We start from the raw sequence: 21,224 nt of genomic DNA, 5'->3' as shown, positions 1-21,224 counted from the left end.
GGAAGGCCTCGTTCACACACAAGAGAGAAATCTTAGAAGGAGTAGCAGAGCCTTCTTGAGAAATTGCCTGAAGACCTTCTTATTGCTGTGAAGAATTAGGGCCAGATTTAAAGGGATGGGAGGCATCGGGAAGGGGGTGGAGAATTGAAGACGGAAGGAGAACCGAGGAGTCGGGAGGTGGAGGGAACTGGAAGGGCGCAGATGGGAGAGAGAGATCAGCGGCGCACGGGAGTGAAGAAATGGGGGGGCTGATTTGGACTTAGGGTATAAAGGGGATGGGCTTGGGCTTGGGCTTGGGGGTTAATGAAATTGGGCCAACACTCCACATTCCACCTTTGGCACAATGATCATTAAGTCACCAGGGAAGAGCCAGCCTTTGATTCGAGCTTTATCATCACAGCCATTTTTACTATCATCCTATCACAAAGACAAGACAATAGAGGGTGAGAAAAATATTATGCATATTTAACTCAATCTCAACAACAGAGACCAACCCAAGGGAAATCACCATTTCTCAAACCCAAAGGGTTATCATTGAAGACACAACAGACACACACACATGCACTCAAGCAACATCACACAATACACACACAGAAGGGACAAACAGACCAGAGCAGACAACAAAGAAAAACAAAGCATAACAAGGCAGTCACACACACACAGGACAAGGAGACATAAACGGAAAAACTCACACTGGACAGCAGTAGGTACACAGACCAGAACACAGCATGCAGCTCAAGGACAACAAACATCATGCAGAAAAAGAAGTAACACAGACAAAGAAGAGACAAGCAGCCACAGAGGCTGAACTTGTCACACAAAGACACAAAAGAAAAGTTAACCAGGAACAATATTCAAAGTTTCCAAGCAAGATTCCAGCTTTGCAACTGGAAGGCACTTGGTGCCCATATCTGCTGGATTGAATTCAGAGGGAATCTTATCAAGCAAAACATCTCCTTTTTCAACTACATCCCTAATGAAGTGATATTTAACAGCAATATGCTTAGTTCTATCATGGAACACAGGGTTTTTGCATAGTTGAATGGCAGATTGACTATCAGAGAAAACAATGGGTTTATCATCAATGTATCTAATTTCAGACAGCAATCCATCAAGCCAAAGAGCTTCTTTCACAGCCTCAGTTGCAGCAATATACTCAGATTCAGTAGTAGACAAGGCAACAACGTTTTGCAATTGAGATTTCCAACTAATGCAAGCATTACACAAAGTGAATACATAAGAAGTAGATGACTTCCTACTATCTATATCATTTGCATAGTTAGAATCAACATATCCAACACATTTAATGCCATCTTGAGCCTTAGCAAAATTCAGACCATAATGCATAGTAGACTTCAAGTATCTGAGCAACCATTTCAAAGCTTCCCAATGAGAAGCACCAGGATTTGCCATATATCTACTTAAACAAGAAACAGCATACGCAATATCTGGCCTAGTACTAATCATCAAGTACATGACAGAGCCTATAGCATTAGCATATGGAATGTTTCTCATTTCTTCAAGTTCAAGGTCAGTTTTAGGACATTGCTTTTTACTAAGTTCAAAATGAGAACCAAGAGGCACAGTTACAGATCTGCAATTTTCCATATTGAATTTCAAAAGAACTTGTTTCACATAATCACTTTGATGCAACAGCAAGGTGGATTTCTCCCTATCTCTTTCTATGCTCATGCCCAAAATCTTCTTGGCATCACCAAGATTTTTCATGTCAAAGTTTTCACACAACTTTTTCTGCACATTTTCAATGGTTTGCAGACAAGGGCCAAGTAAAAGCATGTCATCCACATATAATAATAGAAACACAGGAGGTTCAGAATTTGAGTAATACAAGCAATGATCATATTGACTTCTAGAAAAGTTCAAGTTCTGCATGCATTGGTCAAATTTGAGATTCCATTGTCTAGGAGACTGTTTAAGACCATATAGAGACTTTTTCAGCAAACACACATGATCAGGAAACTCCTCACTCACAAATCCCTCAGGTTGTTTCATATAAATGTCATTCTCAAGGTCACCATGAAGAAAAGCAGTAGTAACATCCATTTGCTTCAATTCCCAGTTAAAATGAGCACATAAAGCAAGCATAATGCGCACAGTGGTGAACTTAACAACAGGAGCAAATATTTCATTATAGTCAATGCCTTCTTTTTGAGTGAAACCTTTAGCTACAAGTCTAGCCTTGTACCTAACATGATCCACCTCATTTTTAATCTTGAATAACCATTTACACTCAACAACAGAACAGTCCTCAGGTTTCTTGACTAAAATCCAAGTTTCATTATCATGCAGAGACTTCATTTCAGAATTCATAGCAGTCAGCCACTTATCAGAATCAGCAGAATTAACAGCATCAGAATAATTGCAGGGTTCAGAGTAATCCACATTGTTGAACACATTGAATGCATACATAGACAAGTTATAATCATCAAACCGAGCAGGAGGTCTGATGTTCCTCCTTTCTCTGTCCCTAGCAAGTTGATAGTCATTCAAAGGAGTATTATCAGGAGGTGCTGAGTTGGTGGGATCAATGTTGAGTTCCGGGTTGGGAGTGGGGTTAGTTTCAGCATGCTCAGTCATGGTAGGAGGATCATAAGGCAGAGGATCCACCTCAGGAGGATCCATGGGTGGGGTGAACATAAACTCATACCTGTTGAAGTCATAGACATGCATTTTCTCCACCTCACTTGGAGTAGCAGAGTGTGAGGATTCAAGTAAACAAGGAAAGTTAAACTCATTGAAAGACACATCTCTGCTCACACAAGTTTTGAATCCAGGAACTGACCTATCCCACAACCTATAGCCTTTTACCCCTTCTGGATAACCAAGGAATATGCATTTCTTAGCCCTAGGTTCTAATTTCCCAACATTTTGGTGAACATAGGCAGCACACCCAAACACTCTCAAATGTTTCAAACAGACAGGTTTATCAAAAAACACAGATTCAGGGAGTTTGCCAAGTAAGGGAACAGAAGGAGATCTGTTGATTAAATACACAGCAGTCAAGAGTGCCTCACCCCAAAAATGTTTAGACAAACCAGATGCAACAAGCATGCTCCTAACTCTCTCAAGGAGAGTTCTATTCATCCTTTCAACCACTCCATTTTGTTGTGGAGTGTAGGGGACAGACTTATGCCTCATGATACCAGACTCAGTGCACCAATTATCCATAGCATGATTACAGAATTCAAGACCATTATCAGTTCTAAGACATTTAATCCGTTTTTCAGTTTGATTTTGAATCTGCGCAGCCCACTTTGACAATTTTTCAAACACATCAGATTTGTTTTTCATTAAAAAGACCCAAGTTTTCCTTGAAAAATCATCAATGACAGATAGAAAATACATGTTTCCACCATGAGTGGGCACTTTAGCAGGACCCCAAACATCAGCATGCAGGTATTCAAGTATTTCAGTGCTAACATGCTTCCTAGGATAAGGAACAGAAACTGGAAAAGCAGACTTATGATGTTTTCCCATCACACATGGTTCACAGAAAGGAATTTCAGAGATCTTATCATTGCCAAACACACCAGATTTTTTCAAAATTTCCATGCCTTTGTTACTCATGTGCCCTAATCTAGCATGCCAGAGTGCAGATGTGTCCTCATGGACCACATTAGCAACAGGTAAAGGAACTGACTCAGCACTTACAGCATACAAATCTCCCTTTCTTGGAGCAGTAAAGTAAAGCATAGAGTCCTTTTCAAATTGAAATCTCAAGTAGTTCACAGAACCATTCAGCATTTTATCAGCAATCTTAGACACTGAAAGCAAGCTAAATTTCAAGTTTGGCACAAATCTAACATCATTCAAGGTAAGAAGACTCCCATTTTCAAATTTCAAGCAAACATCACCCTTACCCAAAATATCACAACTTTGACCATCAGCCAAAGAAACATGCCCAGACTTGACCAACTGAAGGTTTTGAAACATATGCTCAAAAGGGGTCACATGAAAGGTACAACCAGAGTCAATCAGCCACTCATTTGAACTTACAGATTTAGACACAGCATTTGAGTAATTTATAAACTGAAAATCATAGTCATGTACCATATAGACACCATCTTCTTCAAACACATTGTTTGCATGCTGTTTAGGCTCATTAGGAACAAAGTTCTTATTCTTTTTAGGCAACTTGCACCTATTTATGAAATGCCCAGGTTTCCCACAATTCCAACACACTTTCCTAGGTTTCTGATCAGGATTTTGATTTCTATTTTGATTTTGGTTATGATCAAACCTATTGTCTTCCCTCTGTTCAGTTGATGCAGCAATTTTATGATGATCAGACTTCTGGCCCTTTGAAAAATGATGATGAGGGTTTCTTTGATTATACTTATTCACATACATAACCTCACCCTGAAGAGACTTGGGTTTTTGCAGTTTAAGTTCATTTTCCTTGGTCTTAAGACCATTGATAATCATCTCACATGAAACCTTAGACCCACCATATTTTAAAGCTGATTTTACTTCAGAAAAAGACTCAGGAATAGAACTTAACAAAATCTGAGGGGCATACTTCTCAATATTGTCATCACCAGCAATTTTCAAATCATGCAACAGTTTGTGAAAATCATCAAGGTTTGAATCAACATCCTTTGAAGGATCCATTTGAAAATTCATAAATTGATTTTGTAAGGTCCATGCAGATTCTTCAGATGAAGTGGAGTAAATAGAGTTCAAATCATCCCATAAATCTTTAGCACATAAATGATGAGACACTTTCCTAACCACAGAACTGCTCAGATTTAACAAAATGGTAGCCCTAGCATTATCATTCATATCATGCAGCTTTTCATCAGTCACAGACTTGTCAATTTTAGATAATAGAGCTTTATTAACCTTTTCCTTGACTAAAATGCACTCTATTTTGGTTTTCCAATCTTGAAAATCATCTCGGCCATTGAATGGCACCAAATGCATGTTGTTCATGGTGAATGCAGATGCAGCACTTAAGCAAATACAATTTTTCACAGAAAACCACAACAATCACAGAGTAACAGGTCAGTCAGACCACAGAGCAAAGCAGAAACACCAGAGAGAGCAAAACAACAGCGGAAACAATAAGGAACCAAAGCACACACAGCCTGTCTAGATAGCCCCCTTTCTCCCTTGATTTCCAGGGTACTCGCACGAGGAGACTCCTTTAAAGGAGAATCCAGACGAACTGGACCAAATGCAAGGGAGAATCTCACTTGGCTTTGAAATGCCAGGGGTATATCGAGATGACAAGGCAACACGCGGAAGCAAAAAAGGGTAATAGGATCGCAAGATACCAGACAAAAACAGGTAAAAGAACAAAAACAGCAGGCAACCCAACCCTAATGACTAGGAGTTTTAGTGATTAAGCCAATTTACCAGAGCCGACTTCCCAGGTAGGGGAAGAGTCGGTCTTACCAAAAACCTTGCTCGTCGGGAGCGAGTCGGCGCAGCCAAAGGGCGGCGGGGTGAGAGGGATGTGTTCGGGGGGAGCCCCGGCAAGGTCCCCGTGGCTCTGATACCACTGTTGGGTATCTTCGCCTTGCCGGGATTACTCCTCTTGTTTCCCGAACCTCCGGTCCTTCTCACTCGACACTCTAGTGCCAAGATCCACTTCACGTTCCTTCTTCTTCGTCGTCTTCACTCCTCTTGTACCTGTACCTGTAGAACACCAATAAACCAACAAGTAAACTGATACAAAGTGAAGAAAAGCAAAATGAGACAGAAGAGCAGGAAAGTGCAGAAATGATTGAAGTGGGAAAATGTGTCCTCGGGACACTTTGGCTCAGATTTTCCCACGGTAGGCAGAGCTTCTTCCGGCAGCGTTAATGATCACAGCACAAAGGAATGGTGAGAGCAGATCGGCGCTCAAATCTCAGATGGTCAGTCACCAACAGCAGGAATCCTAAGGGCAGGAATTCCGATGACAACACAATCAACCAGAGTATCACCAATCAGGAATCCGGTGGGCAGGAATCCGGTGATAACTCTCACAGCAACAAGGAAGGCCTCGTTCACACACAGGAGAGAAATCTTAGAAGGAGTAGCAAAGCCTTCTTGAGAAATTGCCTGAAGACCTTCTTATTGCTGTGAAGAATTAGGGCCAGATTTAAAGGGATGGGAGGCATCGGGAAGGGGGTGGAGAATTGAAGACGGAAGGAGAACCGAGGAGTCGGGAGGTGGAGGGAACTGGAAGGGCGCAGATGGGAGAGAGAGATCAGCGGCGCACGGGAGTGAAGAAATGGGGGGGCTGATTTGGACTTAGGGTATAAAGGGGATGGGCTTGGGCTTGGGCTTGGGGGTTAATGAAATTGGGCCAACACTCCACATTGCTGTTTACGTTGGAGATAATGAAAAGAAGCGGTTTGTGATTCCAGTGGCGTACTTGAACCATCCCTCATTTCAAGAGTTGTTGTATCAAGCTGAGGAAGAATTCGGGTTCAACCACCCAATGGGCGGCCTCACCATCCCTTGCAGTCAAGAATTATTTGTAGATTTCATCTCTGGCTTCAGCTCGAGATGATTTTAGCAATGGTTTCAGGAGGAATAGAATTTTGTAGATTAGAAAATGTATGTGTACATTGGAAATACATGATAGTAGATGAATATACATGAACATTTATGGAGCAAACTTTTGTTACCCTAATCTGTTGATTGATTTCTCCAAGAATGAGGTTTTCTTATTTGAAAGTTTTTAGAAAGTAAACACACTATTCAGGTGAATATATTTGTCCAATAAATCTTATTTATCCATCATTTAGCTGTTACTTCTTTTAAAAGTCTATTTCTAGCACTAAAATTGTTTTATCTGCTACGATTTCCAAAATGAATTCGCTATATATGTTTTAACATAATCTTCTTTTAATTTTAGTATAAATTTCTTTATTTGGGAAGAGACTTGTTTTTTGGAGTGAAGTCACGGGATCATATTGATGAAGAAAAATATGGAAAGTGCTACAGCTTAAAAAAGAGACAAGATAACTAAGACATCCCAAGGAAATTGAAGAAAAAGTAAAATTCTTGTTATAATAACTCTGATTGTGAAGGCAGTGAAAGAATTATGAGTGGGTCTAGAATAAGCGAGAGCACATATTAGACGATGGGAGATTGATGAGTGAAATCTTGCAGCTGCAATGCTATATCCTCATCGAAATTCAAAAATGAATCATGATCTTATTGGACTCGGTTGGGTAATTTTGTCGAACAAGTGGTGGGCATGATTGAATTTACATTTGTAAGAACACAAATACAATGAAGAAACTTTGTCGCTGATGGAATTAAGTTGGGAAATATAATTTGATAATAGAAAAAGTTGTCGAATACAATGATTAAGAAAGCAATTTTAGTTTCTCAAAAAAAAAAGAGAAATATCAAAAAATATATCTTGTTCTGTCATTGTATTGTATCATTTTTTAACCTTTCACTTTCTATATTTTGTTATGTATATGAATGGCATCATTTTCATGGTGGGAACATCATCCGCAGCATAAGGTACTTAGGCAGAAAAAGCAAAAACAACTCAAAATTATGAGCTTTCTTTGATGCAAAGAGGCATCAAATTTCATTATGTGGCCATGGCTTGATGCCATTGTTTGTAGGGTACTTACACTATCTCCCACCACAAATAAATCCATGTGATTCATCATGTGCTTGTGTTTTCAACTGAGGCAAGCAATTAATGCTTATCTAACTTGCTCTAACTCAGGCTTTGTGAGAGAGAGAGAAAAGCACATGCTTTTGTCTCTTGCATATCTCCTCCTCTCTTACATAGGAGTATCATTTTCTACTTAAATTTTTGAGCTTTTTTAGGTGGAAAATAGGCATCACAGCTTGTTGCAGTTGTTGGTAGAGTACGTAGTTCTACATCACAAATTATTGTTTCTTCAAATAATATTAAAAATTTATGATGATTCAAAGACAATCTCCTCATGTAATGATCCATTTGCTTAAAATGTATATGTGGTTGATAGACAAATCCATGTGATGATGATCCATTTGCTTGAGTTTCCCAAGTCTCATACCCACCACATATCTAATCAACCATCAATCTCAATTTCAAATTAAAGAGATACAAAATTTATTATCCACCTATATATATAGACAACGCACATTTCTCATCTTCAACCATCAACAAGCCTTGTTTAGCTTTCTTCTTGATTTTGATTAATTTCTTTCGCAACTACTTGATTGGAAGAAAATAAAAATCTCTCATTTCACTTATTTGATTTGTTACACAATGGCCATTCGCCAAATGCTGAGACGGTCTTTATCCAGCGAGAGAAGGTCAGCTGAAATAGTTCCGAAGGGGCATCTTGCTGTCTATGTTGGAGATAATGAAAAGAAGCGCTTTGTTATTCCAGTGGCATACTTGAACCATCCCTCGTTTCAAGAGTTGTTGTTTCAAGCTGAGGAAGAATTCGGGTTCAACCACCCGATGGGCGGCCTCACCATCCCTTGCAGTCAAGAATCATTTGTAGATTTCATCTCTGCCTTCAGCTCAAGATGATATTTAGCAATGGTTGTAGGAGGAATTGAATTTTGTAGATTAGAAAATGTATGTATCCATTGGAAATACATAAATTAGTAGATGAATATACATGAAAATTTATGGAGCAAACTTTTGTTACCTTAATCTGTTGATTGATTTCTTAAAAAATGAGGTTTTCTTATTTGAAAGTTTTTAGAAAGCAAACACACTAACTCGTTTCAGTCACTCTATGGGAGGCCTCACCATATATCCCTTGCAGTGAGGACTTGTTTGTAGGTTTGGTCTCTGGCTTTGGAAGAAGATGATGTGCTTAAAAGGATAATTTTTTTTGGATATTACCATATAATGTATTCAATGAAAAAAAAAAGCATGATATTATTAAATTATTAGTTAATACATATTATGAATTCAGTGGAGATTAATATTTCGATAAAGGGAAGTAGTTGAATTGGCAGAGCATTCAATTTGTTGAGAATGATATTAGGTATAAATCCCATTATTTCCAAATTTTTTAAATTCTAACTAATCTGAATTTCTTTTAATTAATTAATTTTGTCTCTTTAATTGTAGTTATTATAAGTTAAAACAGTTTAACATCAGCAGCCAATATTAATTCTGTCAAAAATATTCAAATGAGCTCAAAAATTGGACCATATTATTGATATGTTTACTAACAGCACAACCAGATGCATTACTAAAGTCTGATATGAGATTAGACGGAGCAACCTGCAATCTTTTTATGTGATTTATAAAAAATCCATTTGTTTCTGGAATTTGATCTATGTGGGGCATTTAAGGACATGTAGCTAACAATTTATGTTTGCGATTTATAGGATCGCGAATAGGTTCGAACTGAACATGTTTGCAAGCTTACGAATCGAACATATGCAGGCTTGAATTCGTCTCGTTTAGGAGACCAACGAATTTCAAACGAGCTTTTTTCGATTCGAACTCAAAATAGTTCGCAAGCGACGTGGTTCGTACGTTTACAGCCCTAGTAGCCTCGCCATCCCTTAAAATTCTAAATAATCACCATCCCTCTAAATAATCGAATTTCTTTTGTCTCTTTAATTGTACTTATTATAGGAAATGAATTAAATGGTGGTTAGCATTACAATTAGGGGATGTAGCTTGATTGGTAGAGCATTCATATTATTGGATCATCTCCATATATTTTTTTAAGGGCAAATAGCATCAAAATCCCGGTAGTTTCGCCAAATTCGCATTTTTCCCTTGACCTTCAAGTGGTAGTGTTAAAATCCATGACCGTTGCTCCGATTCTCATTTTTCCCTTAACGACGTTTTCCGGCCATTGATTAGATGACGTGTCAACGTGGCACACTTATGCTGAGTAGATTAATTAGAAGTTAAACGACGTCGTTTTGTGTCTAACCTAATAGCATCAAAATCCCTGAAGTTTGGCTCGATTCTCATTTTTCCCTTGACCTTAATTGTTGAGCTTCTTGTTGAGGGAGTCTGGTTTGGTTGAGGAAACAAGGCGGTCGGCGGTGTCGCTGCTGCCCAGCCAAGGACGGATGGGAGTGAACAGAGAGGTAGATTCACAGGGTGTTTCAGTTTGAGGGAGTATAGGCGAAGAACGAGGCCGACGCTCTTCGCCGGAGTTACAACAGTGGCGGTCTCATGCTTGTCTGTCCGTGGCGGCCGAAAGAGAAGAGAGAAGAGTGATCTGTTAAGAGATGAGAGAGGGGTTAGCGGGAGAGAGGTGGCCTGGTGGCGGCGGTAGGATGAGAAGAGAGGAAAGCAAATGAGATCTGTAAAGAGAGGAGAGAGAGGTTAGCGGGAGAGAGGCGGTCGGCGGCCTGGTCACAGCGGCCGGAGGAGAAGATAGGAGAGAGGATCTGTAAAGAGAGGAGATGGGGGTTAGCAGGAGAGAGGCGTCCGTCAGCCTGGTCGCGGCGGCCATAGGAGAAGAGAGGAGAGGGGGTTTGTAAAGAGAGGAGAGAGGGGTTAGCGGGAGAGAGGCGGCCGGCGGCCGGAGGAGAAGAGAGGAGAGGGGCAGTTAGAAGAACCCTAATTTCGCCAGAAATTTAATCCTACGTGGATTTCCGACAGCCATGTCATCATAATTTTAAGGGCCGATCAAATTTTAGGGAAAAATAAGAATCGGGATTAAGTTTAAGAATTTAATCACTACGTTTTGAAGGTCAGGGGAAATATGCGAATTTCGCGAAACCACCCGGATTTTGGTGCTATTTCCCCTTTTTTTTAATTCTTATTGTTTAAATTTATTTTAATTAACTTTTCTCTTAATTGTAATTATTTCTCCCTATTTATTTAAAAAGCGAGGAGATTAAGGTTCTTATTATTCAAATTTCTTTTAATAAACTTTTCTCTTAATTGTAATTATTATATACTACTCCCTCGGTCCACGAAAGAACTTTCTATCTTTCCTTTATGGGACGTCCACAAAAAAACTTCCTACCTATTTTTGGACTATACCCCACCACTTATAATTACTTACTTTTCACTTTTTCACAACTCTCAATATTAAATATAACACATTTTCATCACTCCCAATACACTCAACAACTTTTTCTATACTCTTAATATACTTAACAATATTTTTCTTAAAACTCATGTCACTCCCTCCTAGAAAGTTCTTTCATGGACGGAGGGAGTATTTATTAAAAACATGGAGATTAAGGGGATGTAGCTCAACTGATAGAGCATCCAACAAAGAGATTTTTGTCACAAGAAATCTGCAAAAAAATTTAAAATAAAAAAAGACTGACAACAGAGTCGCAATCGATCCGATTTAAGTGACGAAGCAGTTGAATTGCTTTTGATTCACAATGACTGTTAATCGCCTCGCATGTGTCAGTGGCCGATTATTGTAGAGAGAGGATGAAGTGGATGAGGAGGGAGAGAAGGGAGTGGCCAATATATATTTTTTTTTCTTAGGGCTAAATTTGTATTTTTACACAAAAACTGACCAATTTTTTAAAAAATTATTGAATGGGCTAACTTTTAAATTTACAATAGAAAAGTGGCCAATTCCATATATTACCTCAAAAGATTATATGAAAAATATTTCAATTAATGTTAGAAATTGGATCAAAGTATAAAGAGATAGATGCATGTATTATATTATTTTTGTAATGCCATTGCCTGTAGTCAAGAGAGATGAAAAGTAAGATAGTCTCCTGCCATGTAAATATAAAAAATGAAAGCTAAGCAAATACAATGTTTATCTTTAACATTAAGAGAAAAATTATTAAATTATGTATGGGATGATGTTCAAAATAGAAAAATGTATATATTTAAGACACGTATCGAAAAGAAAATAAATGTACTCCCTCCGTCCTATTGTCCCATTTCTTTTAAAGAGAGTATAATTAGTGTGTAAAAGTGTGAGACCATATTGTATGTAGTGTAAAATAATTATCAAATATAGAAACATGACAATATCAATGGAACAACCAAAAAAAAAAAAAAAAAACAGGACGGGATCAATGGCCGGAGCGAATATAATTTTAAGGGATGGATGAAGTATTATTTTTATAGATTAAATTTGTCTCTTTAATTGTAATTATTATAGCCGATTATATATTAATTGCAGGTTAATGTTTCAATAAGGGGATGTAGCTCAATTGGAAGAGCACTCAATTGTTGAGATGATGAATGATATAGGGTTCAAATCCCATCATCTCTATAAATTTTTTAAATTCTAATTAATCAAATTTCTTTTAATTTATTAGCCACTTCAATTTCTGATTCCATGCTTGCGATTCATGTTTTACACGACGCGCATGGAGTCCCTTACTGATGATCTTTGGGAACTTTTCCAACATGCTCGTAAGCAAGTGGTGCTCGATTTTTGTCATGCGCGGCGGCGCATGAGTTAGCTTCCTTTGCTACTTTTTTTAATGGTGTGATGATCTCCAAGTTAGACTTTTTGTCTTGACTTCTCGATATTGCTCATTCTAGTTTATTATAGTATTTCCGTTTTTTTTCCCTCAAAAAGAAAATTATATATGGAGATGATGGGAATTGATGAATAGGATATAATAATCACAATTAAGAGAAAAGTTGATTGAAAGAAACTCAAATAATAAAGTTTTAAAGAATATGGAGATGTGGGGATTTGAAGTTTTGAACCCTAGCTATATCATTCTCAATAAATTGAATGCTCAGCCATCTCCTTATTGAATTATTAATAATAATTGTTTATAAAATTTAAAGAGAAAAATGATTAAAGAAATTCAATTAATTAGAAGTTAAAATTTTTGGAGATGATGGGATTTGAAACCCTAAATCATACTCAAGAATTTTGAATGCTCTGCCAATTGAGCTACATCCCCTATTTGAAAAAGTAAATAATCGTATAATAATTACAAGTAAAGAAAAAAATGATTAAAGAAATCGATAATCAGAAGTTAAAAAACATTGGAGATGATGGGATTTGAACCCTATATCATTCTCATAGGATTTTAAGCCTATGTCTCTTTCGAGAAACCCGAATGCTCTACCAATTGAGCTACATCCCCTTATTGAAATATTTACCTCCAGTATATTTATAATAATAATCACAGTTAAAGAGAAATAATTATCTGCTGATATACAAAAAAAAAAAAAAAAATAGAGCCGTTTAAAGCACAACATCTTCTGGCAAAGCTAGAGACGAAACCTACAAATTAAACAAGTCCTCACTGCAAAGGATGCTAAGGCTTAGGCCACCCATATTATAGAGTGATTGAAACGATCGAGTTGTGTGTTTGCTTTCTAAAAATAAGAAAACCTAATTCTTGAAGAAATCAATCAACAGATTAATTAGGTTCTGCTCCATAAATTTTCATGTATATTCATTCATCTACTATTATGTATTTCCAATGTACACATACATTTTCTAATCTACAAAATTCTATTCCTCCTAAAACAATTGCTACAAATTAATCATCTTGTGCTATATAAAGCCAGAGAGGAAATCTACAAATAATTCTTGAAACCGAACTCTTCCTCAGCTTGAAACAACAACTCTTGAAATGAGGGATGGTTCAAGTACGCTACTGGAATAATAAAGCGCTTCTTTTCATTATCACCAACATAAACAGCAAGATGCCCCTTTGGAACTACTTCAGCTGACCTTCTCTCGCCGGATAAAGACTGTCTCAGCATTTGGCGGATGGCCATTGTTGAACAAATCAAGTAAGTGAAATGAGAGATTTTTATTTTCTTTATATCAGGTAGTTGTGAAAGAAATCAAATTAAATTCAAGAAGAAATTAAACTAAATTGCTTGTTGATGGTTGAAGATGAGAAATGTGTTGTTTATATATATAGGTGGAAAGAAATGTCTCATCTCTTTGAAATTCAGATTGATAGTTAAATGGGATATGTGGTAGCTATGCAACATATAAGCAAATAAATCATCACATGGATTTGGCGAATGGCCATTGTTTAAACCTTTTCTCTCAAGTTAGAATGAAAAGAGTAGTTATGAAAGAAATCAAAATCAAGAAAGCTAAAGAACTTCTTTTGATGTCTGAAGGTGAGGAAATGTGTTGTATATATAGGTGCATAAGAAATGTCGCTGCATTCCTTTATAAAATCAGAGCAAAATGGATAAGTGATGGCTATGAAATTTGGAAAGCACAATGTCACGACCGCACTTGCTAAGGATAGCAAATTCGGGGAAAACGCGACTAGTGGAGGGGAATTAGGAGCGGGATTAGAAAAGGGGCATATTTAGCTTCTTGATGACTCGACTTGTATAAGGGAAACAATTGAAATTAACCAGAATTTAACGAAGGTCAAAAGGGGACCGTACATAATATTATCCAAAAGGGGTACGTAACGAGTTTGAGTACATTGTTAAATAATACATATTATTTTGACAGATAACATAATGTCTTAGCAAAATCAGTGTTCGCAGCGGAATAACAATTTGAGTATATGTATGAAGATATATACTCTACTCTCAGGTACTCATCCTAGATCGACAAAAGCTCCGCTTGCACACTACATCTCCGATCACAGCTCAAACACGCCTCTCTCTCTTAATTATCAAGAAACGAACGCTGCTCAACATCTCTCTCTCGCTCGATCCAGCCGTCGCCGCTGCAACTGGATTCCGGTGAGCACCGTCGACTGGGAGCCATCGCCGCCGACTGGAGCGGATGCTGCTTCTCCTGGAGTCGCGGCCTGGAGTTGCAGAGCTCCGAACGTCCACCATCCTCTCCCTCTCGTTTTCCTCCTCTCGCCTACCACGCTCCGGCGGACAGCCACGACGATTGCCACCGTCACGCCTGCCGCCTCCTGATTCAGCCCGGCGTCGCCCCTCATCTCCTCTCTCTCGACTGAAAGGAGGAGCACCAAGGCGAGCTTCTCGCCTGAAAACTGCTGCCAAGCACCGAGCGCCGCTGCTGTAGGGAGGCCGGCGAACAGCCGGAGTCTCGATCCGATGCGATTAGCTCGGGCGAGCCTGGCTGTTGTCGCCTCTGAAATTAGTGAGGCCATCGCCGCTCCCTGCTCTCACGCACACGTTTGTGCCAACACGACGAAGGCAAGGGTCGAGCCCTAACCTCTCGGCTCTGTTGCTGCTGTTCGGTTAATGGCGAGCCCGGGGAGTCCGCCGTTTCCAGTTTTTCTCCGAGTTCCGAAGCCGGTGAGAGCTCCATCGTCGCGTCGTCCTCCCCAACGCCCCTGTCACTCCGAAATCTGGAGATAGCCGCTGCCTCCGCCGTTGCTGAAAATGGAGGACCAGCGAGCTTCGTCGCGCCGCTGTCATTGGGAGACCCGCGAACGCCTGCTGCTACACCCGCGAGTCGCCGCCCACTCGTCGTCTCTCGGCCCGACTGAACAGGGCCGCGTCCCTCGTTGTCTAAAAGCTAAGTTCTTCAAGTTTCGTTCTCCTCTTATTCTACGAATTATAGGTGTAGTTGTGCTAAGTAAAAGGCCCTGATTTTTAAGCCTAAATCGTGTTGGTTATACATAGAAGTGAACATGCTGTTGGTTTTTTTTTTTTAATAAGTAAGAAGTGAGACGATAAGGCTATGTGTGTAAGTCATAGTGTGTTTGATTCTATAGAAGTAACTAGTTATGCTACTCCCTTCGTATGATGCATTTCAATCTAATGAATATGATTTCTGTGGGTGTGCATCATGTAACAGGAGGAATTAAATTGAAAAGAAACAGAATACCTTAATGTTTGCTTTGGTTGAAGATTGCAGTTGAATTAAACTGAAACTTGTGAATACTTTGGCAGATATAGATGAAGAGCAGTACAAGTGTGGAATGGGAATGAAATGAGGAGGATATATGCTTGAAATCTGAAACCAAATGAAGGTGTTCGGGTGTGAAATGCACACTGGTTTCAGTCAAAAATGTGCGAAATGGCTGGAGTCAAAAAGATACAATAGGCGTGGAGATGGAGGAAGCGTGCAGTGATGGCATTTTTTTCCTTTCCCTTATCTTATTGCATTTTTACGCTTCTTACTGCTGTGAGCTAAACATCAGTAGCCTTTTTTTTTTTACAACAACCTTTCACCTCACGCTACTTTTTTCATACTGCACACACATACACTTTTTCTTTCTTTAAGTGTTGGTAGATAGGTAGAAAAATAGGGGTTTGTAAAGTGAAGTGTAAACAGAAGCAATAATTCTTGTCTTGGAATTTCTATATCTGTAATATTGTATTATGTTTTTTAAATAAAATACAACTCCCAGGTTTTGTTAATATCGCGTGTTTATGAAACTACTCGATATCTGCTTCCTTGCTTAGCTTAAATCAAATCCGTAGATTTAATTCACGGAGTAACATCTAAATTAATATCGTAAATTTAATTCTTCACAAGCCGGAATAAATTCACGACTCAAGAAATAATAATAATAATAATAACCCTGCTTCAATTAGAATATAATCCAGTGTCATAAGCTGAATTTAAATCATAAATAATTACTGGGCTTGATTTACTGAAAGATGAAATAATAATTATCGTATTACTGGATTTAAATATAATAAAAGAGCGGGCTACTACACACAAGCACATGAGAAATCACATGGATTTGTCCATCAATTATTAACCAATGAGAAGAAGACTTTGAGGGATTGAAAGCATTGTTTGTTTGTTCCTCATCCAACTCTACATGGCCCTCAAATGCCCCCACATAAATAAAAAAGTTTTACAAATTTTCACAAATTAAAATGTGGGGACACTAACTTTTAAGTAACTTTTTTTGCCGTCCCACATTTTAGTATCCAATTCTATTTTAAGTAAAAGTAGGTGGGATCCTTACTTCACTTTAATTATTTTAATACTCACATAAAATGTGGAACCCTTATTCCACTCACAATACATCCAATCATTTTATTCAAGTTGGGCAAGTAATTTTACCCTTTTGAAACTTGATCATCTGACCTTCTTTCTCTCGAAAAAGATCTTTTCAAAATCTGGCGAATGGTCATTGTTTAAACTTTTTCTCTCAAGTTAGAATGAGAAGAATAGTTATGAAAGAAATCAAAATCAAGAAAGCTAAAGAATTTCTTCAAGGCTTGTTGATGTGATTGAAGATTGTTGCATGCTCTCATGCTTGCTATTTGGTTTCTACCTTGCCCAAGGGCGAAGATTTGGGGCCGGTGGTGATGTTTTCAGATTCCATGCTTGCGATTCATGTTTTACACGACGCGCATGGAGGCTGGGAGTCCCTTACTGATGATCTTTGGGAACTTTTCCAACATGCTCGTAAGCAAGTGGTGCTCGATTTTTGTCATGCGCGTAGAGAATCGAATAAGGCAGCGGCGCATGAGTTAGCTTCGTTTGCTACTTTTGTTAATGGTGTGATGATCTCCAAGTTAAACTTTTTGTCTTGGCTTCTTGATATTGTTCATTCTAGTTTATTATAGTATTTCCGTTTTTCCCTCAAAAAAAATTATGGAGATGATGAGATTTGATATTAAAGGTTTGTTAATCTCCACGCTTTTAATAATCACAATTAAGAGAAAAGTTGATTGAAAGAAACTAGCTATATCATTCTCAATAAATTGAGAATATGGCGCTTCAAAAAAAAGTTTTAATTTAAAGAATATGGAGATGTGGGGATTTGAAGTTTTGAACCCTAGCTATATCATTCTCAATAAATTGAATGCTCAGCCATCTCCTTATTGAATTATTAATAACATCCAATTAATATATAATTGTTTATAAAATTTAAAGAAAAAAATGATTAAAGAAATTCAATTAATTAGAAGTTAAAAACTTTGGAGATGATGGGATTTGAAACCCTATATCATACTCAAGTGGAGATGATGGGATTTGAACCCTATATCATTCTCATAGGATTTTAAGCCTATGTCTCTTTTGAGAAACCCGAATGCTCTACCAATTGAGCTACATCCCCTTATTGAAATATTTACCTCCAGTATATTTATAATAATAATCACAGTTAAAGAGAAATAATTATCTGCTGATATACAAAAAAAAAATATAGAGCCGTTTAAAGTAGGGGTGAGCAATCGGTCGGTTCGGTTGAAAACCGATCCGATCTCCTAAAACCAAATCATCCAAACTTTTAAAAATGTCAACCGATCCGAACCAAAATTTTCTTTCTAACCGATCCGATCCAAACCATGCTTAAACTTCGGTTTCGGTTCGGTTTTCGGTTTAACCAAACTTTGATATAATATTTAAAATTTTAATTTCAAAAACGTATTTCCTGTCAATTAGAATTTTGTAACAAAATAAATTAAACCAACCTCAACTCAAATATTAACCATAAATATAAATTTTGCCTATCCATTGACCAATTTCAATTGTAAGTATATATATATATATATATATATATATATATATATATATATATATTTATGGTTAATATTTGAGTTGAGGTTGGTTTAATTTATTTGAGCTAAGTTGAGGTTAATATTTAATTTATAGTTGAGTTGAGTTGAGGTTAATATTTAATTTATATCATAATATATATATATATATATATATATATATATATATATATATTATATATATATATATTATGACTTATTAAATTAAAAAACTTCGATCGGTTCGGTTTTATCCAAATTTTTAAATACAAAACCAATCCGACCAAAAAATATTCGGTTTTTCTAAAATTAGAACCGATCCGAAACCAAAACAATTCAAAACCGAACCAAACCGACCAAACACCAATGGTTCGATTCGGTTATTTGGATCCGGTTCGGTTTTGCTCACCCCTAGTTTAAAGCACAACATCTTCTGGCAAAGCTAGAGACGAAACCTACAAATTAAACAAGTCCTCACTGCAAGGGTGTTAGATATGGATATTGGATCCATTCATCCCTTAAAAGGCCTTATAAGGGAGAGGGTTGCCTCACCATATAAAGTGACTCATGCCACTATCTCCAATCCAATGTGGGACACTTCAATACACCCCCCGCACGCGCAGCGTGGACTATCCCAAACGCCATCCATTGACAACGATATTGGGGGGCCCATCATTGGATTGGGTTGGCTTTGATACCATGTTAGATATGGATATTGGGCCCATTCCTCCCTTAAAAGGCCTTATAAAGGAGAGGGTTGCCTCACCATATAAAGTGGCTCATGCCACTATCTCCAATCCAATGTGGGACACTTCAATAAAGGGATGCTAAGGCTTAGGCCACCCATATTATAGAGTGATTGAAACGATCGAGTTGTGTGTTTGCTTTCTAAAAATAAGAAAACCTCATTCTTGAAGAAATCAATCAACAGATTAATTAGGTTCTGCTCCATAAATTTTCATGTATATTCATTCATCTACTATTATGTATTTCCAATGTACACAAACATTTTCTAATCTACAAAATTCTATTCACTACAAAAAAATGCCGGAATACCGACGAAATTACCGGCGGCGAACTTCCCGCCGGTAATTACCGGCGGCCCAACGACGGCAAAACAAGGCGGGTCGTTTTTTTTTTTACCGGCGGCATTGTCGCCGCCGGTATTTATAAAATAATTTAATTTAACTTTAAATTTATATACATATGCAGAATGCCGTCGGTAATTAGCGGCGGCATTTTGCCGCCGGTAATTCTACAATTAAATATTTCCAGATCCCCTTTCACGCACAGATCGACTTCCCCTCAAACCCCCCCCCCCTCTTTGCCGCGCCTCCAGCCCCAGTCGTCGCCTCGCCACACCCCCAGCCACCGCCGCCGGCCAGCCACCCCTGCAGGTATTATTTCGCTCTCTTTCTCTTTATCTCTCACTTTCACATCTCATTTTATTTCTTTAACATTTCAGTTGAACGACGCCGCGCCGCTGCCGACACCACCATCGCCACAGCTCCGCCGCCGACCACTACCGTACGCTTTCGTTCTCGTTATTTGATTTATTTATTAATTATTTTGTTAGATTAAAATTAATATTAATTAGATTAATTTGAATTAATTTTTAATATTTGAAGTATGATTAATTAATTTAAAATATGTTTTTTAATATTATTTTGTTAGAATCTAATTAATGTTAATTTGATTAATTTTAATTAATTTATAATATGTGAAGTATGATTAATTTTAATTAGTTAAATTAATTTTAAATTTGTTTTTACAATCTAATTAATAATTTGTTGGAGTTTGATTAATTTTAAATTAAAGTTTGATTAATTATAAAGCATGATTAATTTTAAGTATGAATTTGTTAGAGATTTATTTATGTTAAATAATTTTGTTAAATGAAGTATGATTAATTGAATTTTAAGTATGCTTGTATGTGTTTATCATGAAATGATATGATTTTATATATTGTGGGATAGATTTAATCAATTTCTTAAGGATCTTCTCTCTTTGGGATAGAAATTGATTATTTCTTAAGGATCTTCTCCCAACAAATGATTGTTTTAAATTTTATTACTTTATTTTTTATTGCTTTATAATTATTGTATTATTGCTTCGACATTGGGGGGCCGGGTAGACCTAGTATAGGCTTAGTAAATTAGGACCACTATGGTCACTATAGCTGCTAGTAGAGTCGAGTACTTGGTAGTTAGGATAGTGGGGTTATGCTGTCGAAATTTTATTGAATGGGCTAACTTTTAAATTTACAATAGAAAAGTGGCCAATTCCATATATTACCTCAAAAGATTATATGAAAAATATTTCAATTAATGTTAGAAATTGGATCAAAGTATAAAGAGATAGATGCATGTATTATATTATTTTTGTAATGCCATTGCATGTAGTCAAGAGAGATGAAAAGTAAGATAGTCTCCTGCCATGTAAATATTAAAAATGAAAGCTAAGCAAATACAATGTTTATCTTTAACATTAAGAGAAAAATTATTAAATTATGTATGGGATGGTGTTCAAAAATAGAAAATGTATATATTTATGACACATATCAAAAAGAAAATAAATGTACTCCATCCGTTCTATTAGGATTGTCCCATTTCTTTTGGCACGATTATTAAGGAGAGTATAATTAGTGTGTAAAAGTGCGAGACCATATTGTATGTAGTGTAAAATCATTATCAAATATAGAAACATGACAATATCAATGGGACAACCCAAAAAGAAAAACAGGACATGATCAATGCATGGGCCGAAGCGAATATAATTTTAAGGGATGGATGGAGTATTATTTTTATAGATTAAATTTGTCTATTTAATTGTAATTATTATAGCCGATTATATATTAATTGCAGGTTAATGTTTCAATAAGGGGATGTAGCTCATCAATTGGAAGAGCATTCAAATTATTGAGAATGATATAGGGCTCAAATACCATCATCTCCAATTTTTT

Source organism: Salvia miltiorrhiza, chromosome 1, assembly GCF_028751815.1.
Source record: "Salvia miltiorrhiza cultivar Shanhuang (shh) chromosome 1, IMPLAD_Smil_shh, whole genome shotgun sequence".
NCBI lineage: Eukaryota > Viridiplantae > Streptophyta > Magnoliopsida > Lamiales > Lamiaceae > Salvia > Salvia miltiorrhiza.
Note: the sequence above shows the minus strand (reverse complement) of the source record.